Genomic DNA, 6809 nt, shown 5'->3' with positions numbered 1-6809 from the left:
AGTATGCTTCTTCTATTTGACATTATTAAATTGTATAATCCACCTGCTTGTCTTCATGTCTTGCAAAATAGTGGAGTTTTAATGTTATATGTGGGCTTTTGTGTCCACTACTTTACTCAACTATATTGAAATCTCCGTAAGAGTCAGAATGCTTTTGTGTTCACTGCTTTCCTCAAGCACCTAAAACGGCATCTGGCCCGTGGAAAGGCAAATAGTTCTTAATTGCCCAGGCCAAGAATAATTATGTGTGTGGTGTCTTGGTGTGTGTGTGTTTCCTTGATTTCAACTAATAATACAATGGTAGTGGTAATTTAAAGATTTTGATAATGCAGAAATCTCTGTTCATAGAGTAGGATTTTTTTTTCTGGATGCATTAACAAGTCAAGGAGAGTTCACCCAAGTAACAGGAAATAGTAAGTTTTGAGAAAGAGACTTAGTGAAGAAACTTTATTTTGGGACTTCCCTGGTGGTCCAGTGGTTAAGACTGCTCCCAATGCAGGGGGCCTGGATTTGATCCCTGGTCAGGGCACTAGATCCCACATGGTGCAATGAAGATCCCGTGTGCTGCAGCTAAGACCCAGCGCAGCCAGATAAATAAGTTTAAAAAAAGAAACTTTATTTTGAGAAAGGTTCAGACTTACAGAGAAGTTACAGAAATGGTACCCGGAATTCTTGTGTACCCCTTATTATTTTTTAAATTTCTAATTTAATTTTATTTATTTGGTTGTGCCAGGTCTTAGTTGCAGCATGTGTGCTCCTTAGTTGCGACTCGCTGGCTCCTTAGTTGTAGCATGCGAACTCTTAGTTGCAGCATGCATGTGGGATCTAGTTCCCTGACCAGGGATCGAACCTGGGCCCCCTGCATCGGGAGCTCGGAGTCTTAACCACCGCAGCACCAGGGGAGTCCCTTGTGTACCTCTTATTGTGATCCACTACTCACATTTGCTTTTTATTATGTATGTATTATGTGGTGGACCCCCAGAAATTAAGTTACAAGCATACCTGTTCATCTCTGAATACTTCAGTTTATCTCTTAAGGATTAGGGCATTCTCTTATAATGGTGAAATTCAGGACTTTAAAGATGGGTGTAGTCTTTAATACACAGTCTATATTCAAAGTGTGCCAAATGTCTTAATATTAACCTTCAACAATCTCCCTGTTCCTAATCCCTCATTGCATTTAGTTGTCACATCTCTTCAGTTTCCTTTAATTTGGAACAACTCTATGCTTTTGTCCTTTACAACATTAAGGGTTTGAAGAGTGTTTGCCAGCTGTTTAAAGAATGTTCCTTAATTTGGGTTACTCTAATTATTTTCCTCATGCTTCAATTCAGCTTATGCATCTTTGCAGGAATAGTAAGTACTGGTGCATTACATCAGAACGCATATGATGCCATTATTGGTTGTGTTAACTTTTATTATTTGGTTAAGGTGTTGTCCACCACATTTCTCAACCGGAAAGTTTTTTTTCCCTTTATAATTGATATTCTGTAGGATGATATAGTGAAACGATCTTATTCTTCAACACAGCCATTGATTTTAGCATCTACTGATTTTTGCTTAAATCAATTATATATCTTCTATGGTAACTGGTATTCTCTATCAAAAACAGCTTTCTCTTTTCCCCGTAGACCTAGGTTCTTGTTTCATGTGCTGAGTTATTCACTTTACCCCAGTTCAGTGTGTGTGTGTGGGTGCCCTTTTAAGCTAAACGAGACTATTACAGTTTGAGTATCACACTGAACGACTGAAACTCAGAAATACTACATTTCTCTGTGCTTAAGTCATAACAGTACAATAAAAGTTATGAAAGCTTGATGGAATGCCTTAAGAGATAAACTGCAAGTAGAAATTTGCCAGTGGTAGAGATTCTACCACCAGAAGGCAATTTTAGAGAATGATGTCTTAATTCTTTTATTGATTTTAAAATACCACACCTTTCATTTCTTTTTTGGTGTGCTCTAATTTTTAAAAGACATAATGCAAGTACAACTACATACTCAAAATTCAAGCAAGTTAAAATTCATCCCGACTAGCTCTCTGCCTACTAATCCTCTTACTCTCATTTGTTTCTCCTCTAGAATTAACTACTGTTAATGATCTGCTCTTAACTCTTAACCTCCATATGTGTATGCATATTGAAATGCTTGATTTCTATACTTTTTACATAATTCAGATTATTGATATTCTGCAGTGAGTAGAATTTGAGGATCTTTGTCCTAGTTAAGGATCTTCCTTATTCTTTACAACTGTTGCATAATATTTCATAGTATCATGGTTTAATCACTGATTATAGCGAAAATTGACCATCTGGAAGTATTTTGAGAGTGGACACCAAGTGGAGTGAGTGGTTCAGGGGATCCAAAGGATCTTACAACCTTACAAGTTATGTGTTTTTTTTTTTGCGGTACGCGGGCCTCTCACTGTTGTGGCCTCTCCCGTTGCAGAGCACAGGCTCCGGATGCACAGGCTCAGCGGCCGTGGCTCATGGGCCCAGCCGCTCCTCGGCATGTGAGATCTTCCCGGACCGGGACACGAACCCGTGTCCCCTACATCGGCAGGCAGACTCTCAACCACTGCGCCACCAGGGAAGCCCACAAGTTACGTTTATGCTTATGTTCTTGAAGTAGAACAACTTTTAGATTTGCTAATAGTAATCAAGTCTTGCACTCTATTTCAAGGTGGTTTTTTTTTTTAATACAGAAGATGGATGTTTAATTTAGTGTTGCTTAAAGTAACAGAATGATGAGTAACATGTTCATTTAACATTCACCATTGATATGATAGGGGAATAGCACCTTGGTACTCAGCTAATTTTACTGGGGGGAAATGAATTCTCCATATGATGGTATATTAAGGAATTGCAAGTTAATAAGACAGAGGTCCCTGCTTGAGCATGAGCTACAATGGTAGCTGGAATTTTGCCATGTCTAGTGGACCAGTGTGGGGATCCCGGCAGGAGTTTTATTTGCATGGCAGGACAAGGATTTTTCTTTTTTTCCCTTTCAATTCATTTAAGACCAAAGATTTTTCTGATGAGATACAGCACATCTTACAGATACTGAGAATGAGGTAGGCAAGTTTGCCTCGTAGTAAGCATGAGGCCTTGCAGTTAACAGTAGCAGAGGTAGCTTTAGTGATTGCAGTACCCAGGGACCAGAGAGAGGCAAGGGCAGGAATCTGCACTAGTGTGTTAGAACTGCTGAGATAGCCTCTTTGGTAGGGACACTAATGAACATGATTTTTCTGTAGGTTAGTAGCAGCAGCAGTGGAGTGGTGAGACTTGCATGTTTCTGCTCTGTGTCCTGTGTGCACAAGTATGAATTTCCACTGAAGGGAGCTGTTGTTGGGGAGGAAGGAAATGGCTGATTTCACGTAAGAGCGGGCTGGCCTTATTCACGACCCATGGGAGCCAACCCTGGGGACACCGGAAAAAATTGGGAAACATTTTGCACAGAACTGGAGATCCCACATTAGCATTTAGGAGTAGTCCTTTTCTAAGTACCAGGCACTGTTCTAAGCACATCCCATTAACTCTGAATCCTCTCAACATCCCTAAAAAGTGGGTTGTTATTCCCACTTTGCTTCCTACAGACAAGCCAATTGCCTGAAGTCACACAAGTAGGAAGTGGCAGGTCTTTGTTACACTGCTTTTCTGATTAAGTGAAGAATTTTATGTGGGGAAATAGGTGCTGTAATAAATGCAAGGAGCAATTAGGAGTGGTGGTGAAAAGGATTTCAGCCTGATCTGAATGTTCTCAATTTATGATAATGTATTAATTATATTAACATGATATAGAGGTCACTCTTTAAGCAGCCTTCTCTCTATCATAACATCTAACCAGTTTATATTTACTGATGATCATGAGAAGTTTACTGGCAGTAGTGAGATGAACTTCACCTTTTTGAGATGAAAGTGAAGTAGGGTAAGGCAGTTGTTCCCTGATTCTACTTATGCCTGGTTCTGAGATAGCATAAGCTGGCATTTTTAGATAAGCGACTATATTATGTGGGTAGTTATTTTTTAAAAAATAATTAGTATTTTTAAAATTTTTTATTGGAGTGTAGTTTTTTTTGTAAATTTCTTTTATTTCTCTTATATTTTGGTTAGGGCATTACATTATATTTTTAAAATTCGGTGTATGGGGACATTTTATTAAATATGAATCTCACTGAAGACAGTAAATGAGATGTTACAAGACATAGACTATGAAAAGGAGCCTTTGATTTCTGACAGTATTGAGAACGTGTCTGTCTTCTGCCTAACCTTTTAAGTTCGTTCTTTTTTTTTTCTTTATAACAAATTTAATCAATTATACATATACATATGTTCCCATATCCCCTCCCTTCTGCGTCTCCCTCCCACCCTCCATATCCCACCCTTCCAGGCGGTCACAAAGCACCGAGCTGATCTCCCTGTGCTATGGGGCTGCTTCCCACTAGCTATCTACCTTACGTTTGGTAGTGTATATATGTCCATGCCGCCCTTTCGCTTTGTCACAGCTTACCCTTCCCCCTCCCCATATCATCAAGTCCATTCTCTAGTAGGTCTGTGTCTTTATTCCTGTCTTACCCCTATGTTCTTCATGACATTTTTTTCTTAAGTTCCATATATATGTGTCAGCATACAGTATTTGTCTTTCTCTTTCTGACTTACTACACTCTGTATGACAGACTCTAGGTCCATCCACCTCACTACAAATAGATCAGTTTCATTTCTTTTTATGGCTGAGGAATATTCCATTGTATATATGTGCCACATCTTCTTTATCCATTCATCCGATGATGGACACTTAGGTTGTTTCCATCTCCGGGCTATTGTGAATAGAGCTGCTATGAACATTTTGGTACATGACTCTTTTTGAATTATGGTTTTCTCAGGGTATATGCCCAGTAGTGGGATTGCTGGGTCATATGGTAGTTCTATTTGTAGTTTTTTAAGGAACCTCCATACTGTTCTCCATAGTGGCTGTACCAATTCACATTCCCACCAGCAGTGCAAGAGTGTTCCCTTTTTTCCACACCCTCTCCAGCATTTATTGTTTCTAGATTTTTTGACGATGGCCATTCTGACTGGTATGAGATGATATCTCATTGTAGTTTTGATTTGCATTTCTCTAATGAGTAAAGATGTTGAGCATCCTTTCATGTGTTTGTTGGCAGTCTGTATATCTTCTGTGGAGAAATGTCTATTTAGGTCTTCTGCCCACTTTTGGATTGGGTTGTTTGTTTTTTTGTTATTGAGCTGCATGAGCTGCTTATAAATTTTGGAGATTAATCCTTTGTCTGTTGTTTCATTTGCAAATATTTTCCCCCATTCTGAGGGTTGTCTTTTGGTCTTGTTTATGGTTTCCTTTTTTTTTTTTTTTTTTTTTTCTTTTTGCGGTATGCGGGCCTCTCACTGTTGTGGCCTCTCCCGTTGTGGAGCACAGGCTCCGGATGCGCAGGCCCAGCGGCCATGGCTCACGGGCCCAGCCGCTCCGCGGCATATGGGATCCTCCCAGACCGGGGCACGAACCCGTATCCCCTGCATCGGCAGGCGGACTCTCAACCACTGCGCCACCAGGGAGGCCCTATGGTTTCCTTTGCTGTGCAAAAGCTTTGAAGTTTCATTAGGTCCCATGTGTTTATTTTTGTCTTTATTTCCATTTCTCTAGGAGGTGGGTCCAAAAGGATCTTGCTGTGATTTATGTCATAGAGTGTTCTGCCTATGTTTTCCTCTAAGAGTTTGATAGTGTCTGGCCTTACATTTAGGTCTTTAATCCATTTTGAGCTTATTTTTGTGTATGGTGTTAGGGAGTGATCTAATCTCATACTTTTACATGTCCCTGTCCAGTTTTCCCAGCACCACTTATTGAAGAGACTGTCTTTTCTCCACTGTATATTCTTGCCTCCTTTATCAAAGATAAGGTGACCATATGTGCGTGGGTTTATCTCTGGGCTTTCTATCCTGTTCCATTGATCTATCTTTCTGTTTTTGTGCCAGTACCATACTGTCTTGATTACTGTAGCTTTGTAGTATAGTCTGAAGTCAGGGAGCCTGATTCCTCCAGTTCCATTTTTCGTTCTCAAGATTGCTTTGGCTATTCGGGGTCTTTTGTGTTTCCATACAAATTGTGAAATTTGTTGTTCTAGTTCTGTGAAAAATGCCAGTGGTAGTTTGATAGGGATTGCATTGAATCTGTAGATTGCTTTGGGTAGTAGAGTCATTTTCACAATGTTGATTCTTCCAATCCAAGAACATGGTACATCTCTCCATCTATTTGTATCACCTTTAATTTCTTTCATCAGTGTCTTATAATTTTCTGCATACAGGTCTTTTGTCTCCTTAGGTAGGTTTATTCCTAGATACTTTATTCTTTTTGTTGCAGTGGTAAATGGGAGTGTTTCCTTGATTTCTCTCAGATTTTTCATCATTAGTATATAGGAATGCCAGAGATTTCTGTGCATTAATTTTGTATCCTGCTACTTTACCAAATTCATTGATTAGCTCTAGTAGTTTTCTGGTAGCATCTTTAGGATTCTCTATGTATAGTATCATGTCATCTGCAAACAGTGACAGCTTTACTTCTTCTTTTCCGATTTGGATTCCTTTTATTTCCTTTTCTTAGATTGCTGTGGCTAAAACTTCCAAAACTATGTTGAATAAGAGTAGTGAGAGTGGGCAGCCTTGTCTTGTTCCTGATCTTAGTGGAAATGCTTTCAGTTTTTCACCATTGAGGACGATGCTGGCTGTGGGTTTGTCATATATGGCCTTTATTATGTTGAGGAAAGTTCCCTCTATGCCTACTTTCTGCAGGGTTTTTATC

This window comes from Mesoplodon bidens (assembly GCF_964165515.1).
Source record: "Mesoplodon bidens genome assembly, chromosome: 1".
Classification (NCBI taxonomy): Eukaryota; Metazoa; Chordata; class Mammalia; order Artiodactyla; family Ziphiidae; genus Mesoplodon; species Mesoplodon bidens.
This window is presented reverse-complemented; position numbering follows the sequence as displayed.